Below are 22,884 nucleotides of genomic sequence, written 5' to 3'. Positions count from 1 at the left end.
TTCTCAGTAATATGCTAAATCAATTATTCTAACTAATTATCCTATAATCCTAAAGGTTACTAGTTGTCATTATTTATCAATATCCTTTCATATCATTCTGATATTGATCGTATTTTGTACAATATACACATATGTCAAATTTTAACATAATTTTAGGAGTAATTAGTTGATGTTGTAGTTATTTAATTACATGTAATATAATATGTGAGAGTAGCCAAATGAATTTAATTTATATCGTGGCATCAGAACTCTTAAGAGTGTTGGGTAAAACAAAAAGAAGAGAAAGAAGTCATATCTTCATTCTAGGTACTTAGAAGCACACCCACTTGAAAAAGGAAGAAACAAAAAGAGAAAAATATTATTTGTTATTCCTTTAATTTGATGAAACAAATTGTATAGCTTTATCCTTGACACAAAAAAATGTCCAAATCAATACCTAACTAAAGAACCAAACCAAAAAACAAATATCACCAACGAAGAATAGATCACTATGATCAATAATTACATGTCTATAGGCTCAACTCAATGATAGCAGATGTTGCCATTCACAATAATTTAATCATCCAAACTCTTGTTGGGCTAGATTGTTAATATAATGTCATTGCTATTCAACGTTCAAATAAAAATTGGTTCACTTAGGTTGATTTGCAAGCTCAAATGTTAGCCTATGAAAATAGGCCTAATAAACTAAATAAATTTTCTAATCTCACCTTTAACCCATCAACAAATTGTTGTTCCTCAAATTGATCATAAAGGAAACAAGTTATTCACTCAAGGAAATTGGAGAAGAACAAGTCAAAGAGGTTCAAGAGAAGGAAGAAGCAAATGTAGGTTCTCAAATAACAAGCCTATTTGTCAAGGGTGCTGAAAGATAAATCATACTTCAATGCAACACTTTAATAGGTTTGATAAATTCTATATATATATATATATAGGTTATCCATAAGAAGAAAACAAACATGAGAGGTTTAACAACTAAAACTACAATGCTTTAGTGGCTTTCTCAAACTCAATTAGAGATCTAGAATGGTACCTTCATGATTGTGCTAATAACATTAACGTATGATCTCGACCAATTCTAGGAGATTAGTGGACAAGATGATAAGAATGCTCTTATAGTTGGAAACATGAGAAACTTAAATTCCTGCTATTGGCTTCACATCCATTAATTCTTGTAAGAAACCATTAAAATTGAATGTTTTAAGAACATTTGAATTTACTACAAATAACAAAGTTATCATTAAATTTCGTTCAAATTGTTGTTTTGTGAAGGAAAATTATAGTGCAAGGAATGATTAAGAATGAACTTTATTAGCTCAAAAAAAATTATCTTCAAATAAATAACAAATCCACTTACGTTTTGCCTCTCAAAGAAAGTGGCACATGAGGTTGGAATAGCCTAGTAACAGTTGTAGAAGAAATCTTAAAAAAATGATAGATCAAAATTTCACTTAATGACTTATTTTTTTTACTTCTATGAAGTATGCTAATATTGCAGGTCTTATTTTTACTATTTAAAAATCTGGTTTCTCACGCTAAAGGACCACTTGATCTAGTTCATATTCATGTATAGTGGCATGTACCTATAATGTCCTCTATTAGCTTTAGATAGTATGTTCACTTTATTGATGACTTTGGTAGATGTGTTTGAATTTTTTTTTCTCTTAAACAAAAATCTGAAGGCTTACGAGCCTTTACTCAATTTAAGAATATGAATGAAAATTTGTTTAATAAAAGAATAAAAACAATACAATATGATGAAGAAAGTAATTATATACAATTCAAAAAATGACACATGAAAATGGAATCCAAATGAGGATCTCTTGTCCATATACTTCTACTTATACTGGTAGAGATATGAAAGGAAGAGTTGAACTTTTAACACTTTGTGCCCATGCCAAGATGCCTTTGTATTTTTTGTGGGAAGCCTTTTTCATAATAGTTTTCTTGATTAATAAACTACCTTCTCTAGTTATGGACAATCAAAATCCTTTATCTCTAATACATAGTCTCTTAAGCCATTTTGTTGCACTTGTTTTTAAGGGGAGGGGTCAAAAATTGAGTTAATAGCTTTTGTAACACCTTAAATTTAATTTCAAATACATAACAATATTGCAAAATTCAAATAATAAATTTCCATAAAATACTTCAAAAACGAGGAAGGATTACACGATCATGTCAAACAACTGCCATAGGGCTAGTTCAAATATAACAAATTTCAAAATATTATCCTAAGCCCTATAGCAGTTCATCCGTCCCTTCACTATGTTCGGTGCTGATCGTCTTGACTACCTGAAAAATGAATATAAGGGTGAGTACTCTACACTACCAAATACAATCAAACATAGAGTCTCACCTTCAAACCATTTAAATATATTCAGCAAGTAGATAGTACATTCACAACATATTCCACCGGCATTAGCACGCCCCCCTCACAGCACATTACGCCGGCGATTACTCGCCCCTCTTCACAGTATTTATACCGGCGACAACTCGCCCCATCCTTAGTGTTTAAACCGGCGACAACTCGCCCCATTCTCAGTATTTATACCGGCGACAACTCACCCCATTCTCAATATTTAAACCGGCGACAACTCGCCCCATTCTCAGTATTTATACCAGTGGTTACCCGCCCCATTCACTTTATTTCACAATACACGGCTTTAGGCCCACATTCATTTATAAAACACAACACATAGCCTACCATTATCCATAACACACAATAATTTATCCACAGTCATGTCATACCATATGGCACCTAGCCTATATTCAGTCACAATTCATGGCACGTAGCCTACATTCAATTCTATTATACGACACTCGGCCCACACTTGTTCAAACATCATCAAGCACAGCAAATTTCATCAAATACTTATATTCTCATCCACACACATAATATTCATAAGCCCTGGCACATGGCCCTCATCACCTTTTATGACCATTTCCCTTCGCTATACATTTTCTACCCTCCAACTTAGCCACATTTTCATATTCAATCAATTTCGCAGTTAATTACACGTAAAAAGAGTAGGGTAGAGTCCCCCCTTACCTCAGATTGAAGACCCACACTTGGATTCAATCTTGGAAACATTCTCCCCACAGATTTCGGCCTACACACATGGTTAATTTCATGAGAACCCCCGAAATCACCCCAAAACAGAGAAAGGGGAGGAAAAATGAAACCCTAACCATTAAAACTCACCTCCAACCATTGCCCACACGAATCCGAGCTCCAATTTTGCTTATGAACGGCTTTGGAGGCAATCAATCGGTGGGAAAAGAGTTTGGGGTCGAGAGAATCGAAGGGATTAAGGAGAGGATTTGAGAAATAACCTTCAAATCCCTAAGCCCTCTTTTAAAACCCTTTAAATCGCGACACTCTCGCTACAACGGGAAATTCTCGCTACAGCGAGGCATCTCTCATTGCGGCAACGCCCTCTGTAGCCACAACGAAAATCTCAGATAAAACTGCACCTTGGTTTCTGCAGAATCTCTCTACAGTGAGACCCTCTCGCTACAGCGAGTCTAAACCCAGAAATGCAGTCTACACTGTCGCTCTCTCGCCACAGTGAGACACCTCTCGTTACAGCGAGAAGGAGATAGTTTATCCCTCTTCTTCCCAGGGCACTCTCGGTACACTGAGGATCTTCTCGCTGCAGCAAGAACACTCTGCACCAGCTACTTAGCCTATTCTTTCCAACTCAGTCCAGTCATACTGGCATAACATTCTCATATCCATTCACATACACATATATATATACTCATACATTACTACCACACATTAAAATGCCATTCGCATTCCATCATTTCGCACTCGAGTACATATTCCAACATTCATTTTCTTATAAATACTCACATATCTATCTACATCAACAATAATGATTAATATTATCAAAATTCGGGGCGTTACAACTCTCCCCAGTTTTAAGGAATTTCGTCTCCGAAATTTAACTAAACATACTTAGTTACAAAAAAAAAACCCCGGATATAATTCCCTCATTCTACTCTCCATTTTCCATGTGGCATCGCCCTCATCACTTGAGCTCTATATTACCTTTACCAACGAGATCTCTTTATCCCTCAGTTGTTTAACGCGATGATCAGCAATTCTCACTGAGTACACGTCATAAGAGAAGTACCAAGTCGAGATCAATTACATGGGAAGGATTGGCATATATTGCCTAAGCTGCGACACATGGAACACTGGATGTAAATTCGAGAGGTTCGGAGGCAACGCAATCCGATAAGCAGCAGGACCAATTCTACTCAGCACTTCGAATGGCCCAATGAACTTAGGAGATAGCTTTCGAGATTTCATAGCTCTCCCAACTCTGGTCATAGGTGAGACCTTTAGAAACACATGGTCTCCCACCTAAAACTCCAACTACTTTCGCCTCCTATCATGATAACTCTTTTGTCGATCCTGGGCAACCTTCATTTTCTCTTTGATCATTTTGATTTGCTCATTCTGCCTTTAGACCATATCTGGCGCACAACAGGGATGCCTCTCCAGTCTCATACCAGCATAACGGGGTTCTGCACCTTCGCCCATACAAGGCCTCAAATGGTGCCATTCCAATGCTTGCGTGGTAACTGTTATTATACATGAATTCCACTAGCAGCAGACACTCTTCCCAAGTTCCCTGCTGCTCGAGCACATAGGCCCTCAGCAAATCCTCCAGAGATTGGATGGTCCGTTTAGTCTGACCATCAGTCTTTAGGTGATAAGCCAAGTTCAGTCTCAACTTAGTTCCCAACGCCCTTTGCAGACTCTCCCAAAAGCTCGAGGTAAACCTCAGATCTCTATCTGACACCACACTAGTTGGCTCTCCATGCAGCCTGACCATCTCCCGCATATACAATTCCGCTAGTCTCTCCAATTTATACTTCATGTCGATCGGGAGAAAGTGTATAGCCTTGGTTAACCGATCCACTATCACCCAGATGGCATCATGGTTGTTCTTGGTCTTGGGCAACCCAGAAATAAAGTCCATGGAGATACTATCCCATTTTCACTCAGGGATCTCCAACAGTTGCAACAACCCAGGCGGACGCTAGTGTTCAACCTTCGCCTTTTGGAAAATCAGGCATGTAGCCACATATTCAACTGCATCCTTCTTCATACCATTCCATCAAAAACTCTTCCGGAGATTATGATACATTTTAGTCGCACCAGGGTGAAAACTCATCCTGCTCTTATGCACTTCTTCAAGCACCATTTGTCTCAGCCCATCCACTTGAGGAATACATACTCGGTTTCGGAACCTAACCACCCCATTTTCATCATAGTGGAACTCTGATTCCTTTCCCTCGGCCTTCTGCCTCATCATGTCTTGCAGGAAGACATCTCTTTGTTGGGCATCTCAGACATACACCAGGAAGTCATTATGGATCATTGTTGCCCCGAGATGTAAACTTCCTGACTTCACTTCCATGGCCAAATTTATGTCCCGAAATTTCTCAATTAGCTCCATTTCTTTCATCATCATTGCCGCCATGTGCAATGACTTTCGGCTTAACGCATCGGCCACCATATTTGCCTTGCCAAGGTGGTAAGACAATGTGAAGTCGTAGTCCTTAAGGAATTCCATCCATCTCCTTAGCCACATATTTAGCTCCCTCTGATCAAACAAATATTTCAAACTATTATGATCGTTGAACACTTTAAATCTCGCTCCATACAAATAATGCCTCCATACCTTAAGAGCAAAAACCACCGCGGCTAACTCCAGATCATAAGTCGAATAGTTAACTTCATGCGGGCGCAACTGTCTTGAGACATAGGCAACCACTCACCCGTCTTGCATCAAAACACAACCGAGTCCTTGTCTGGATGCATCACAATACACATCCAATTTCTGCTCCAAGTTGGGCAGCGCTAACACCGATGCTGAAGTTAGCCTTATCTTCAGCTCTAAGAAACTAGCTTCATACCCCTTGGTCCACTTGAACTCTTTTCCCTTGCGGGTCAGTTTCGTTAAGGGCAACGCTGTCTTGGAAAACCCCTCAATGAACTTCCTGTAGTAACCTGCTAGTCCTAGAAAACTACAAACCTCAGCCACGTTCGTCGGCTTCGTCCACTCAGCCACTGCCTTCACCTTTGCAGGGTCTACCATAATACCTTCCTTTGATACCATATGCCCTAGAAACTGAATTTTTGACAACCAGAATTCACACTTGGAGAATTTTGCATACAACTCCCTCTCCCTCAGAATTTGCAAGACAATTCTTAAGTGCTCGGCATGTTCTTCCTGAGTCTTTGAATAAATTAGGATGTTGTTGATGAACACCACTACAAACTTATCCAAAAACTCGTGGAAGATCCTTTTCATGTAGTCCATGAACACCGCAAGTGCATTGGTCACTCCAAACGGCATCACCAAATACTCATAGTGACCATACCGCGTTTCGAATGCTGTTTTAGGTACATCTGCATCCTTCACTTGTATTTAATGGTATCCCGATCTCAAATCAATCTTTGAAAACACTGCTGCTCCCCTTAATTGGTCCATCAAATCATCGATCCTCGGAAGTAGATACTTGTTCTTGACTGTCACCTTATTCAACTGCCGGTAATCCACACGCATCCTCATGCTTCCATTCTTCTTCTTTACCAAGAGCATTGGTGCTCCCCACGGTGACACACTCGGCCTCACAAAATGTTTCTACAACAAATCCTCTACTTGCTTCTTGACCTCTGCTAACTCTACTGGTGACATCCTATAAGGTGCCACAGAAATCAGGCTCGCCCCCAAAATGAGGTCAATAGCAAACTTTATCTCCCTCTCTGGAGGAAATTCAGAAACGTCATCGGGAAAAACTTCCAAGAAGTCCTTCACCACCGGAATATACTCTGGCTCCACCACACTTTTGGCCTTCATCGAGAACACCACCATAAAAGCCTTGGCATTTATCGTGTTCTCCCACGCTCCCTGGCCAATAAGCCTTGGAACCTCTGCCATTGTCGCGCCAAAGATCAAAGTCTTCTCCCTACAGTCCAGCAATACATGGTTGGCAGCAAGCCAATCCATCCCAAAATTACATCCAGTTGAGAAAAAGGTAGACAAATCAAACTTACCTCAAACTCCCTACCATGTACCATTATCGGGCATCCCAGACACACCCATGACGTCACAACCGGCTTACCTATAAGGGTAGTCACCACAACATTGCATGGCAGTTCGGTCACATACAGACCCAGACTCTTCACACAGTCCATAGACACAAAAGAGTGCATAGCACCCGAGTCAAACAACACATCTAATAATCGACCTTTAATAATGCATTTACCTCGAATCAGCTCCTCAGATTGTGAAGCCTCTACCCCAATCATAGCAAAGACTCTCCCGGGAATACTCGGCTTCTGCCCTATACTCGGCCTCGCACTTCCGCTTGATTTAGACCTCTGAGTTGTACTTGCACTGCCGCCCCTCTTGGCAGCCCAACACACATTAGCAGTGTGCCCTGGCTTCCCACAATTGTGGCAAGTTATCTTTAGTTGTGGGCAGTCCTTCACCATGTGTGGCCCTCCACACCTGAAGCATTTCAGCAGTCCTCTGAAGGAACCCGATCCTGAGCCACTCCCACTGCTCTTCTCTTGAGAAGAACTCCCTCGAGATTGAGAATTGTTCAAACCCGAATATGGTCCCTTAGAGAACCTCAGGGGTCTCCTCTCATGTCTCACGGGGCCAGCTCCCCTAGTGTCCACTGTCTTCCCCCTTGTGTTTGCTTCAAAGATTCTACTCTTACTCACCAAAGTGGGCAAGTTCGTCAGTTGAAACACACTGACAATGGCTCAGATGTCTGGCCTCAATCCATTCTCAAACTGAGAACACAACTCTTCCTCTCCATCCCTATGTTGGAAATGAGGACAGTACTTCATCAGCTCTTGCAATCTCGCAGCATACTCCCCTTCAGTCATATTTCCTTGCTTCAGCTCAAGGAACTCTAGCCTTCTGTTTTCTCAGATCTTAGGGAAAGTAATTTCCTAGAAAGATTGCCTTGAAGGTTTCCCATTGGATGTAGCCACCCTCTTATGGCAGAGTTTGACCAGCAAACCTCCACCAATCTTCTGCCTTTCCACACAGCAAGTAAGTGGCATAGGCCACCTTGTGCTCCTCACGGCACCCCATTGCATTAAAGACTTTCTCTACATCAGCCACCCACCTTTGGGCTCCTTCGGGGTTGAACCCTTCCTTAAACTTCGGAGGATCGTGCCTAGTGAAGGCAGACAATCCTCGATATTCAGCCGGCTCTCTGCCTTGATTATGCACTAAGGCTTCCAGCATATGAACAATGCCCTCCATGGGATTGGTAGTGCTTCTAGATCCTCTACCTCTACCAAATATGATTTAGCTAAGCTAATCACAATTCAGCAAACCATATTCCAGCACATCAGATTAATCAATACATTTATATTTTAGGAAAACAAAACAATCAACACTTAACCATGGACGTCTCAGCCCAATACCGCAGTCCGATTGGATGAACTACTCTGATACCAAATTGTAACACCTTAAATTTAATTTCGAATAGATAACAATTTTGCAAAATTCAAATAATAAATTTCCATAAAATATTTCAAAAACGAGGAAGGATTACAAGATCATATCAACCAACTGCCACAGGGCTAGTTCAAATACAACAAATTTCAAAATATTATCCTAAGCTATATAGCAGTTCATCCATCCCTTCACTGTGTTCGATACTAATCGTCTTGACTACCTGAAAAATGAATGTAAGGGTGAGTAATCTACAGCAGGTAGATAATACATTCACAACATATTCCACTAGCATTAGCATGCCCTCCCTCACAGCACATTACACCGGCGATTACTTGCCCCTCTTCACAGTATTTATACCGGTGACAACTTGTCCCATCCTTAGTGTTTAAACCGGCGACAACTAGCCTCATTCTCAGTATTTATACCGACGACAACTCGCTCCATTCTCAGCGTTTATATCGGTGGTTACCCACCCTATTCACTTTATTTCATAATACACGGCTCTAGGCCCATATTCATTTATAAAAAACGGCACATAGCCTACCATTATTCATAACACACAACAATTTATCCATAGTCATGTCATACCATACGACACCTAGCCTATATTCAGTCACAATCCACGGCACGTAGCCCATATTCGATTCTATTATATGACACTCGGCCCACACTTGTTCACACATCATCAAGCATAGCAAATTTCATCAAATACTCATATTCTCATCCACACACATAATTTGCACAAGCCCTGGCACATGGCCTTCATCACCTTCTACGACCATTTCTCTTCCCTATACATTTTCTACCCTCCAACTCAGCTATATTTTCATATTCAATCAATTTCACAGTTAATTACATGTAAAAAGAGTAGGATAGAGTCTCCCCTTACCTCAGATTGAAGACCCACACTTGGATTCAATCTTGAAAATGTTCTCCCCACACATTTCGGCCTACACACACGGTTAATTTCATGAGAACCCCCGAAATCACCCCAAAACAAAGAAAGGGGAGGAAAAACGAAACTCTAACCATTAAAACTCACCTCCAAGCGTTCCCCACACGAATCTGAGCTCCAATCTCGCTCACGAACAGCTTTGGAGGCAATCAATCGGTGGGAAAGGGGTTTGGGGTCGAGAGAATCGAAGGGATTAGGGAGAGGATTTGAGAAATAACTTTCAAATCCCTAAGCCCTCTTTTAAAACCCCTCAAATCGCGACACTCTCGCTACAACGAGAAATTCTCGCTGCAGTGAGGCATCTCTCACTACAGCGACGCCCTCTGTCGCCACAGCAAAAATCTCAGATGAAATTGCACTCTGGTTTCTGCAGAATCTCGCTACAGCGAGACCCTCTCGCTACAGCGAGTCTACACCCAAAAATGTAGTCCACACTGTCTCTCTCTGTCGCCACAGCAAAAATCTCAGACGAAAAGTTCTTTATCTTTAATTTTAATCCCTCCAATGTGAAGACTCTAAAAGCCTCTCACTTACTTCATTTTGTTGAACTTGCACCATTTCTTATTTTGATTACCTATCAAAAATCCCTACTTGACCATGTAGTCTAGTGTCTAAAGTTTTTTGGAATGACATCCTAAAAGGACAAGTCCTAATTGATTTATAATTCAGGTTCTATGCAGCTTGTAATGTGGGATATACTTAGCCAAAATCTCATTTTTCTTTTCAATGCAACATGCATATTGCAAAAACATTTTGACTTAAAATTTTGAATGCTTACATGTGCAAATGCCTTTTATGTTGCTTCCAAATTTCTTTGATTTTCCTAACCAATAGCACATGATCAAAACCTCACATTCCTTATTTTTCATTAGGTCGTACAGGCCAAGGCTTATTGACTTAGGAATTCATCCCGCCATCAACCTATTTTCTCACCTTATTTTCAACTAACCAAAACACATGCCTGTTGGACAAAAAATCTTACTCAGATCTTGTTGCACCACTCCTAATTCCTTCCCACCAAATTGACACCTTACTTTGTCCTTTCGCTCCTTATAAAAAGAACGCAAAAAACTCGATAAAAAACACTTGTATGATGAATCAGAGAACCACCAAGACTTTGCATCACCATTTTTGTAACCGCTTGAAAGCTACACCTTCCATTCATGTTCATTGCTTTTTGAGATTGCATTGCTCATTCAATCATACCTCCCTTGCAACTTCTTTTGTGCTAAGTGTTATAGGCTGAGAGCTTGAAGGAAGCATCAAGTCCACCATCAAGGGAGGAAAGCACCACACCATCATCACTTTTCCCTACATAATCACATAAACTCCTAACAAGTTAAAGGGAAGTCCTTTTCCTTGTGATGAATTTCTTGGATTTGCCAACCATGTAGATTTTGGATGATGTTTGATCTTGTGTGTTGATTATGTATGAGTGTATGTGCATAGATTTCACAATTCCTTTGTTTTATGGTGTAAATAGTCTCAATCCAACCTAGAAAAGGTGAAATGAGTGGCATGAAACTTGTGATGTGTTGTAGGTGTGAGATGTTTCTTGTTACAATTGTATTAAACTCTTTAAATGTATTGTGAAATTGCTTGAAAGTGTTTTATGTGCCATGGTTCTAGACTTTTAGAAGGGTGAATGAAAGTTTGGGTGTTGAGAGAATAGTTAGGGAGAATGTCCTTTGAAAGAATATAGAATACTTGGAGAGGGAAATAGGGGGAGAGATATGCACATAAGTATTAGAATAAGATAACTAAAAATCTCAATAAGGGGAGATGACCACCAATAATGGAAAACTACTAAACAACTAGAATTAAACATAAATAAATTATAAGAACATAATTGTAATGGGTTAGGATACATTAAGGCTAGAATTGATAATCTCATAATGTACTTAAATAAAGAGGAACCAAGGAAGAACTAGAGAAATTTAGGGAAAAAATTGATAAATCCATATTTTACTAGTATTTTACCTTAGTTTTTAATATATTTGATATAAAAAACATGATGGAGAAAGCTGAAAAACTCATAAAAATAATAGAATGTTCAAGTCTTTTCTAAATAGCTAGTTGTTTAGATTTTGTGAATTTTTTGTGTAAAAATTAATGATTAGATCATATTTTGTAGGAAATTTTGAGCTAAGTTCATAAGGCTGGAAGATCAAGAGAACGATAGAAGAAAAGTAGCAATTTTGGAGACAAGGAACAAGAATTGATGAAGTCAGTGTTGGGCATAATCACTATTTTAAAGAAAAGTCATCATTCCAGAGCCTAATTTTAAGGATTGATTTATGTATTATCACTTTTATAAAGAAAAGTAACCACGCCCATGATGAAGTGATCTTGCGTTATCATTATTTCTGATAATAGTGATCGTTTTAGAGCTGGGTGAGAAGAACAACTTGTGTGTGATCACTATTTTGTACAAAAGTGAAGACGCGCAAGTTTGATTTGGAGTAATAGGCTGCACGTTATCACTATTTTTAAGTAAAGTGATCACGCACATGATTTAAAGGCAAAACTAGTTGTGTGTTATCACTATTTCAGAAAATAGTGATTGTTCTAGAGAGCTTTCTAACTAAATTAGCTGTACGTTACTTTTTTTATGAAAAATAGTAACTGTTCCAGAGAGCTCTTTAACAGAACAGGATGCGCGTGACTCCTATTTTGTACAGAAGTGAACATACGCATGCCACTAGGAGAAATTAACCTCAATGTTAATACTTTTATGAAAAATAGTAATCACGCCAGAAAGGCGAGAAATTCTATAAATATGAGTTGGCTTAGACTTTTTGCATCTTTTGTTCATTTTTCATTTTCATTTCATTTTCTTGTCTTGAGAGAGTCAGAGAGAGAGATTGGGGATGAACACCAAGCTTCGCATCTTGAGGGATTAGATTGAAGATTGGACTGAAGATGATTCTTTGCTCATTTTCTTCTTCTCTTTCTTTCTCTTTTCATTTTGTAATGGCTGTCTAAACTCTTTGTAGTTAGGGATTTATGGATTTGAAATGGAAGTGTTGAATTGATTTTAGATATGAACTTTGAGTGTTTGATTGGATTGAGTAGTTGATTCTATTATTCTAGTTATTGAATGAAAATTTGATTTACTAAACACATAGAAGTTTTTATCAATGGAAGTTGAAATTGTTTCTCAGATCTGAATTAACTACTAAGATTATTGATTTCTTAGGGATAAGTCATCTTAATCTTGCAATCTTTTGGTTTCTAATGCTTAATGCAATATTTAATTGAACCAGATCTAAGGAATTAAGATGATTGAATTGAATGTTAGAGTCATAGAGTTAAGGAATTAACCTTTGATTAATACAATATGAAATTGATTGTCATTCAATCCAAATGCTTGAAAGTTCAGAACTTGATTGAATTAACACTGAAGTTTTCGTGAAATAAACCCCTAACTATGTTTCATACATTTGTTTTAATACACAAATTGTTAGTCTTTTGTTCTGTTATGTGTTTTGAACTTTGTACTTGTTGATTTGCTTTCAAATATCACAAAGTCCAATTGAATTGTTAGGTTCAACTAATTGTTGAATTGTGAAGTGATATTTGAGAAAACTATTTCCTGAGGACAATATTTGGGACTCAAACATTGTTCTAAAATTTTATAACTTGCTACAACAATACTAGTACAATTGCTAGTCAATTTCACTTTTAATAATTATTAAGGAATGTATGATTAAGTTAACTAATGGACCTTAAGTTAATAATAAATTTTGAATAATGAAAGTAATTCCTTAAAGACCATTTAACTAAGCTTTACTAAATAAATTAAGGACATGTATTAATATAATAATAATAACCTTTGAGAGTCTTAAATTAACAAAACAAATTAAGTTAGTATTAAAGATAATGAGTCATCTTACAATGGGTTTTTGGAGAACTTTGAGGGTGGCTTGGAGGATGACCCAATGATATAGAGTAGCTTATTGAAGCTAGGTCACATAGCCAGCAAATTATTGTCAATCCTGATATAGACAACTATCACCAAGGTATGGTAAGTCCATTCTTGAATGGGGCTCATGAAGCATATTGCCGACAAATTATTTTATAAATTGAATGTACTTTGATATGATGTAAAGTAAGGAATGAAGTCTTCTGACCACCCATGACGTTGAATGATTGTGATTATGCTTTAAGTGAGTAGGATCTCCGTGCATTACATTCATCTGGCTAAACAAGAGAGAATTTCATAAATAACTTGCATCATGCATCATCTTGCAGGCATATTTGTGTTGCATGGCCAAATTACGAGATATTACTTATATTATATTGTTTGACTTGCAATGCATTAATAATGTTATGTGGTTAGAATAGGTGGAAAGACTACGTGTTGAGCGCTATATATATAACTGTGAAGAATACCTCCTTCATGAGGTATCATATGGCTATGCATAATGCATGGACTCATCTTTTATATGTTTTGGTGTACATTTCTTTTTCTTGTGTGTTTGTTAGTTGTATACGTATATGAGTTGAGACTTGATCAAATTGCGGGTCCTATTGACTGAGGAGGACCTATGAATCTATGACCCCTCCACCCAGCAACACATTTCAAGGGAAAGACAACTTTGGGTCTAGGACCCATGACTAGGAAAGAATGGGAACCTTATGTTGCAATGATCTATTATTAAGTTTTTTAGCCCAATTCTACTTGAGGACCATCACCTTCCTTTTTCCACACTCACTTCTAGGAAAGAGATCATCCCCATGGACACTAATACTATTTATGATTTAACCATAGATAGAGCTTGTAACATTATCCCTCCTAGATGCCCTTCTCCTTCACTTGAGCTTGAGTGAAAGGACATCCATGTCGTTGAGGCCATAGTTCACCCTTGCTCACCTGCTCAGTCCCTTAAACTCATACTAGCCCTTGACAAGGTTAGACCCTCTTAGTGTCATCCTTTACCTCCACCATCTTTCCCACCATCATGCTCACCACTTCCCATTGATGGTTGGCTTGGAAGTGACGACAAGGATCAACTTAGTGCTTGGCTTCCACACGCTGAGTCCTCTTTTGTGACAAGTAAGTTAGACCCTTGAGAGAAATATACTCCTTTGGGTGACTCTCTCCACAATTGATGTGTTTTGTGATGCCTTAGTGTGAGAGTTGTTCTATAGGGTGTTTTAGGAGTCAGTGGTTGTTTTAATTATATTTTGTGTCATGGTGTCTTCCTTTTAATGTATTTAATACCTTATATACTTAGTTATGTTAGGTGTGTTTGTTTTACTTTTAGCACTTGGATTTACTTGACATTTGAAGCACTGAGCCTAGTATGTTGTTACTTCCCAAAGTCATATTTAATGCTAGGGAAAGGATTATCCCCAATATTTCTAATTAGATGATGGAATTATTTGTGCATGTGTTTTATTTTGAAATGATGACTAGGTATTGTACAGGAACATAAGAGTGTGCATGATGTATTTATGCAATTTGGACTGTACTCCATTTACTTATGTGATTGGGTGAAATTATGTTTGAGATGTTAGTTCTTGAAATCTTACATATATACACACAAATGGTGAAGGATCTTTTTAAAAAATAAATTAAAATTAAATAATAATAAAAAAAGATATAAATAAGAGGGCATGTCTAAAAAAAGAAAGACAATAGGTGAGAAACCTCTTGTTCTTAAAGCACACAATCTCAAAGAAAACATCATAAGAGAGATTGAATAAGAAAAAGAAAACCTTTAGAAGCTTAGAAAAGCCAACAATAAAATAGAACAAAGAGCAAATATTATAGATGAAGCAAGAGTACCTAACAAAAATGTATCAAGTATAGTTCCTTTATCCATTTATTTTTTTCTCTCTCTATTATATGCTTATTCTTGTGTTGTGTTTGACACTTTTTTTTTCACATCCTCGTTCTTATTTTATGTTTTTTCTTTCTTTTTTTCCCCAAGTACAATAACAAACCCTAAATCACAAAGCACATCAAGTAACTCTTTTAATTGTGATTTTTTTATATTGTGTTTTGACATTTTTTTCACTATCATTCATATTCTTTGTTGTCTCTTTTTTTTTCTAAACACAATAATAAATCTTAAACAACAAATCTAACAAAATCTCATCAAATTACTCTTTTAATTGTTCTTATGTTATATTTTGAATTTTTTTTATTGTCACTCTTACTTTGTTAGTTCTTTTCCTAAGCACAAAAAAATACAAAGAGTTTTTCTATTTTAAAAATAATGAAAAACTATAATTCCTTTTTAAAAAAATTAAAATAATTTTTTTATTTGATAAATAATCTCCCAAAATTCATTCCAATATTTTTTATATATCATTGTATTTTGTCTCATTATTGCTTTTTTCACAAGTCCTTTCATCTTTGTAGATGTGCATTTTACAATTTATTCATGCTCCTTAATTTTAATTTGTTTTTGTTTTGATAGTAACAAATGAAATTCAAATCTTAATAGGTTATATTCAAGTTAATCATATGATAAATTTTTTAAATTTTATATCTTTGAAATTTGAGTTTAATGTCAACTTAAAAATTCAAAAAACAAAAAACTTTTTAAGAAAAATGTTTGATTTCATCTTTCTTAGAGTTTTAGGTTTGAATTTTATTTCTTTCTTCTTCCTTTAATTCTTTGATAATGATAATGATGAAAATAATATATATATATATATATATATATTATGCGAATAATTTTTATGAAAAATCACAAATTTGTTAAAAAATTAATTTTATTTATTATATGTACTTTACTCATTACCAATATATTTAATTTACTCATAACAAATTAAATATAACTATAAAATTATTTTTTCTTTCATTGTTTTTGCTTCATTTCTAATTATTAACCTCTATAATTATAAATGACTGTATTTTATCTAAATAGTGAAGTTAGTCTCTTTCATAATCTACTATAATAAAGGTAAGCAGTGATCAAATTTGGGCTAGTTTGGATTCAAAACAGAAATGATTCAACTTTCGATCAATTTGAGTTTGTACATCTCCTATCAATTTTAATTGTTCTGATTGAATTGTCTCTCAAGTTGAGCATATGGTAGGTTGGATAGGTGGATTAAAGTGAGCTATAAAGATAAAGATGAAACATTTATTGGCAATAATCATTATTACATACACAACTAGAGATGAAAACAGGTTAGACGGTCTAGCAAGGGCCTATGACCTGATTTTTTTATTAAATATACAAGATTCGTGTTTTTTTTAAGGCTTGTTTAAATAAATAAGCTAAGTTTGAGTCGATTATAAAGCTTGTTAAGCCTAACAAGCTAGCTTATATATATATATATATATATATATATATATATATATATATATATAATAGTATTATTATTATTCAAAAATATTAAATATAATTATATTAAAAATATTATAAAATTAAATTAAATTTAGCTTTTATATTTGGTTAATTTTTTAAATTAAATTTAATATGATACATTAATAATTTATGATTTTAATTAAGAATTAAATAATAAATATTTTTAACTAAACAATAATTAAATAATAAAATACTATTTAATAATTATTTTAGTAAATTTAACCAATTCTAGTATGTTTTGATATTATTTAATGACCTTTAATAATTATAGATTTAATTTAAGTTTAAATATGATATGGTTACTTTGATACTTAAAAATTTTTATGGTACTGTATATAAAAATTCTAATCAATAATATTTAGACACATGTTTAAACAATAAATTTATTTAATAATAAATTATTATATTTATTACATTTAAACAAGCTAAAGAATAGTTAAGTCTTCAAATAGAATAAAGATAAAATCAAAATTAAACAAACTAAAATTTAAAAATAAAATAATAATTTTATATTAATATAATTTTTATATTTATAATAAATAAAAATTATTTAAATATGAATTATATTTTATTTGGAACTAAAAATTTATAAAAAAAATAAAATAAGAAATTTGATATGTAATATATATATATATATATATATATATATATATATATATATAATAGAACTATGTAGCAAATAATATAATTTTAAATAAATTATTGATAATAATATATATTTTTGTAACTTGCCACGTATTTTCTTTTTTTTGGTATAAATATTTTGAGAACGGTACCCATAAAAATATTTTAGGATGTCGCAGCACACACCTAAATATAAATACGTAAAATTTTAAATAATCATTTTTCACGAGTTTGACATAGATGTTAATAGATTTTTTATTAAAAAAATATAGTCATTAATATACATTTGAAATTCAATAATTAGCAAAAATTTACATAAATAAAAAAAGTATAAATAAAAAATTAAATTATTAGTTAATTTATCAATTTATATGTAATATATAAATATATGTTTTAATTTATTATATCAATAATATTTTGTCTATATTCATTATCATTGTAGTGTAGTTAATTTTATGTATATTTGTTAATTTAAAATAACGAATTAATGAAGCAAATAAAATTAAATATTTTGTAATTATTTATTTTTTAATTTAATAATTATTATTATTGTCATTATATATATATATATATATATATATATATATATATATATAAAGATCTTCTTACACTAGTGTAAGTCTAAAATAAATTATAACTCGTTAGATTTACGTTAAGTGAAAAGTTCAGATTGAATATAAGAGTTTTTTAGACTTACACCGGTATAAGAAGATTTTGCCCTTGGTGTAAGTCTAAAAAACTCTTACACCTGATTTGAAAGGGAACCCGTTAGATGTAAGTTAAATGAAAAGTTCAAATTAGGTATAAGAATTTTTTAGACTTACATTAATATAAGAAGATCCTGCTATATATATATATATATATTGCATTGAGTTTAAATATTTATACTAAGTTTTATCACATATTTTCTATTAAGATAAAAGTTTAAAAATACAAGTTATTTTAATTTAAATATAAATTATATTAAATTAAGATGAGTCAAAAGTTAAATATGCAAATATTCATTAATTCTTACTATACTCATATGTTATTTTTCTGCATTCATAAATTTTATAATATATTACAATGACGATATTTATTTACTTTTTTAAAACATAATAATTTTCTTTTAGTTGATTTAATAAATTTTATGAGTGTTATTTTCTGTGATCAATTTTATGTGCTCACTATGACTTTATTTATTGAATATAAGATATTTTTAATCAAACAAAATATGATCCTCACAAAAAAAAAATTAAAATCTTTAATACTTTAATAATTTTATTAAAAAATTAAAAAAAATAAAAATATAAAATTTTATAATATGAAACATTTATAGTTATTACTCAAATAATATTTTAAAAATTATTTATAAAATTATATAAAAATTATTACAATTATTTAATAATTATCAATAATACAAAAATTCAAAAAATATGTAAACTAGCTTGATAATAAAATATTTATATTTTTATTAATATTAAAATATTTTTTGTAGCAGGCTTTTGTTAACATAGACCAATCACCTAAATAAGTCAAATCAGACTGAAAATAAAGCTTTTAAAAGACAACATACCAAACTTAAACTCAATAATTATGTTATAGGTCAGAGTTATTTAGAGTGAAGCCTAACTTGACCTAAACTACTTTCATCCCTATATACAACTACTACCTTAAAAAAGGGATGAAAATTTTAGAACTCAAATAAGTTATCACTAATACTAACCATTTGTGCTAATAACTAGAATAAAAAAATATATCAATATATCTAGAAAAAAAAAACGATTAATTTCTATAAAAAAAGACTGACCCAAACCATATATTAATTATTATTGGTGTCGTGGAAAGATATAGTTTTATATCTCACTCAAATCTTCCTTTTTTTTAGAGTATTTTATTTTTATTTAATTCTAGTATTTATTAATTATTTATTCAATTTTTTATAAAAAATATTTAACTATATTATATTAATTACAAATAATCTGTTTATTAAATAAATGAATCATTTTTTTGAATTATTTTATTTTCTATTCGTGATATTTATAATTTGGATATATTACAAGTTGCAACAAAAAAACCACAAAGAGAAAACTGAAATGAGAAACTCAATCGATCAGGGTTGAGAAGATCACTCTATTAACTGATATTAAAATTCTTGTATAGAGATTTAAAAAGACTTCCAAGTAAATTTCAGCAGCTAATAATGTCAAGGGCATAGCTTTAAAAAATAATAAAACTAAAATTCATTGATAAAACTGTCCCTTATTTTCATTGTATCCTATTAGCTAAATAATTTTAGTGATTTAGTCCTCAATAAATAATAAAAGTAAGCTTAATATTATAATGACATTTTCAATAGATATAAAATGTGTTCAAATAACATGTAATATGAAACAAAGTATTACTAAGGAATAAAAAAATAGTGAATGAAAGTACACCACATGGGAAAAGAGAAAAAGAAATCCGAATTCATTAGCCAATCTCACACGACCATCAACTCATCCGATACAAATATATGTGGTTCGCAAAAATTTCACTATATCACAATAGCAACGACACCTTTAGACGCCGACAAAAGTTGGTGATTATATAATGAAGGACTAAAACAATCTGAAGAATGCTGCAATTTCATGAACTTCTCACATCCAAAATTAAGAATAGAGCGAAAATAATACCACACATTTAACTCTAGGGTCTTGGCAATAGGGTCAAAATATTTTCAAAATCGCAACGAGGCAGAGGAAAAATGGTCTTGGCAGTAGGCCCGGGATTATCTACATCTGCAATTATAAACGTCTAACGTAAGGAAAAAGGGCGGTATTTTAAATGAAAAATACGATTACTACTGAAACATTAGAAATAAATCTGAGGGAAAGAACACATTCTAAGCGTTGCAAGTTGATAAAATATGCAGAGAATCAATTCGTACTGCCAGAAAAAAGAATATGTAGCCATCGGATCTCATAGCTAAACCAAGTTAAATCATCTGCAGTTATAATATTTGCGGGCGCACACACACAGGCAATGCTGCTGGTCCGGTTATAAACAACCAGGTGGTAGCTACTCAATAGTTTTATTTACATACCTGTTAATACCGCGCTATAGCACCATAGCGGTGCAGCGCGGCCAATTGCAACCCCATTGCAGGGCGTTTGGCATTTCGCGAGAGGTGCGGGCGTTTGCAGCCAAAAAAGGGAGACGTTCGCGGGCAATCGCGTGATTTAGGGGAAAGAAAGAAACCCTATTCTAATTTTAATATAAAACGCACCGTTTAGATTATTTGTTAACGGTAGAAAGGTCATTTGGGGAAAAAAAAAGAAACCCACCTTTCCCACACTCTCATTTCTCTGCAAAAAGACCGAGCCTCTGCGCGGCAGTTTCTCCCATTCTCTAATTTATATCTCTGTTTTTCTGTTCACCGGAAAAATCAGATTTTCCAGCGTCTGTTCAATGATTTATCATATGAAAGCATTTTTATTTAACATAACAGTCATGTTGTAATGTTTTACATGATTATATATGCATATTATAAAATAGCGGTCATCCCGCTCACACTAATCCACTGTAGAGTTTTAGGGGTCAGCTGCTATTTGCAGCTATCCGAGATTCATCGGGAAACAGACATAGCAAAGCGGACATTTTATGGTAATTTCCCCTAATCAGAGTCCATGAGCAAAAAATTTATCCCGAGCACACATAATTTCATTAGGAACATATAGAATCCGCGAGTAAAAATGTGCAAACACTATATTATTTAGTTTATATACATACATTAGTTACAATTTAGAGCAAAACTCAAGCTGCTTAGAGCATCGCATCGCACAAACTATATTTTTGACATACTAAATTCAACCCCTTTAGATGTTTGTTTGGTCATTTTGCATGTTTGGTACATATAATTTTGGAGAAAACATGCACTTTAACCATCATATAATTGGAATCCTGCACGTAGTTAATCATTGTGAAAACACTGGTGAGAAGAAACATAAATTCAACAGTGAAGATTTCAGTGATGAAAATGACAAAAGCAAGTTAGACATTGATAATAAAATCTAGGAATCAATTTTACATAGTGTGATAGGATCAACGAGTAAAAAAAGGCAACTATGATTCTTAGCCGAAACCATTTTTAATTAAGGACTTGCAAAACTCCACCTAAAAAAAATCAAAGCAATAATGGGGTTTAAAATCATATTCAAACTGTCAAAGCCAACTGTTCAAATCCAAAATAAGGGCAAAAAATTCCAAAGCCCTCAGATCTCATAGCTTAATACAATATCATCTACAGCTTTTATCACTGATTTCATTCACAACCTTGAGCACACATACACACACACACAGAGAAAGAAAAAGAAAGAAAGACAGGTGCAAACAGGTTATGAATAAAACAGCAAAGCTGCTCAATTGGATATTTGTACATCATTGGGCAGGATAGCAATCGTTTTGCTCCAACTATCATAATCAATTTAGTAATGATTCTCAAAAATAATTGAAGGTTGAAATACTTGCAAAGAATGGTTAATATATAAAAGAGCACATCAATTAAAAGACATCAAATGAATCTCATGAACACTACATCACACATCACACAAAGGGGCTAGAGTTTCATCATCACACAAACATCAAAAGAAAGCAAGATGCAAACCATCCATAAGACTGACAAAAGATCTCAACCCGACACATTAAAAAGACAACCAAAAAAAAAATAGAGAAAGAAACAGAAGAAAAAAAGCCAGTGTCGTTGAATAGCCAAAATCTGATTCAAACACAAAGAACAGCATTGGTGATAAGACAGGGCATGACGAATACATACAACGGGAACCAATGAATATACCAATCAGTCCCACTTTTTTTGTTGTGAGGAGTCAGAAATAGCTTTCTAGGCTGCGCATTTCCATCAATAGTGCAGTTAACACTGCTCAGAGCCCAGTGCATATATCATCATTCACTAAAACTCTATACAAACAGCAAAGGCTCAATAAAAAGAGAAACATAAAGATGAAAAGAAAAGTGAAATGCAGAATTAAGACAAACATAATACAGAGAGGCAGAGTGATGAAAGACGGAAGCTCAGAAAGACATGGTGGAAACCATATACAGCCAATAGCCTCAGAACTGTAGCAGCCGTTTTGATTCCTTTAATTATAAATCAAATAACTAAAGTGAAGTGAGGGGCATAAAGATACACAAACATACTAAAGACAAAACAATGTAAGCCTGCTAGACATGTATAAATGTCTACATTAGACTACAATGTCATCTAAGATAAAAATTATTATTAAACACCGCACAACTGCACACGAATGATATTCTTCGAAAAATTCACGAGGGTCCTTTAATTCCTGACATGAATATTGAAAAATTAGGCAACCAGTAAAAGCTAATCAAATCAAACCTAAACAAAATGATGCAATAGTCACGAGGCTAAGATCACAAATAAAAGTAAAATTTAATTTTCAATTTTAGATATATAAAACACACATACACACAC

General features: G+C 34.0%; 1 non-coding gene across 1 annotated transcript; it reads right to left on the bottom strand.

Moving 5' to 3' along the window:
• Positions 1-22,255: 22,255 nt before the first annotated feature.
• LOC113868265 lies at positions 22,256-22,342 on the bottom strand. Its single transcript, XR_003505285.1, has one exon. It is a non-coding gene; the product is annotated as a small nucleolar RNA snoR118 (small nucleolar RNA).
• Positions 22,343-22,884: the final 542 nt, after the last annotated feature.

This window comes from Abrus precatorius, unplaced genomic scaffold (assembly GCF_003935025.1).
Source record: "Abrus precatorius isolate BTA unplaced genomic scaffold, Abrus_2018 Scaffold5, whole genome shotgun sequence".
Lineage (NCBI taxonomy): Eukaryota > Viridiplantae > Streptophyta > Magnoliopsida > Fabales > Fabaceae > Abrus > Abrus precatorius.
This window is presented reverse-complemented; position numbering and strand designations above follow the sequence as displayed.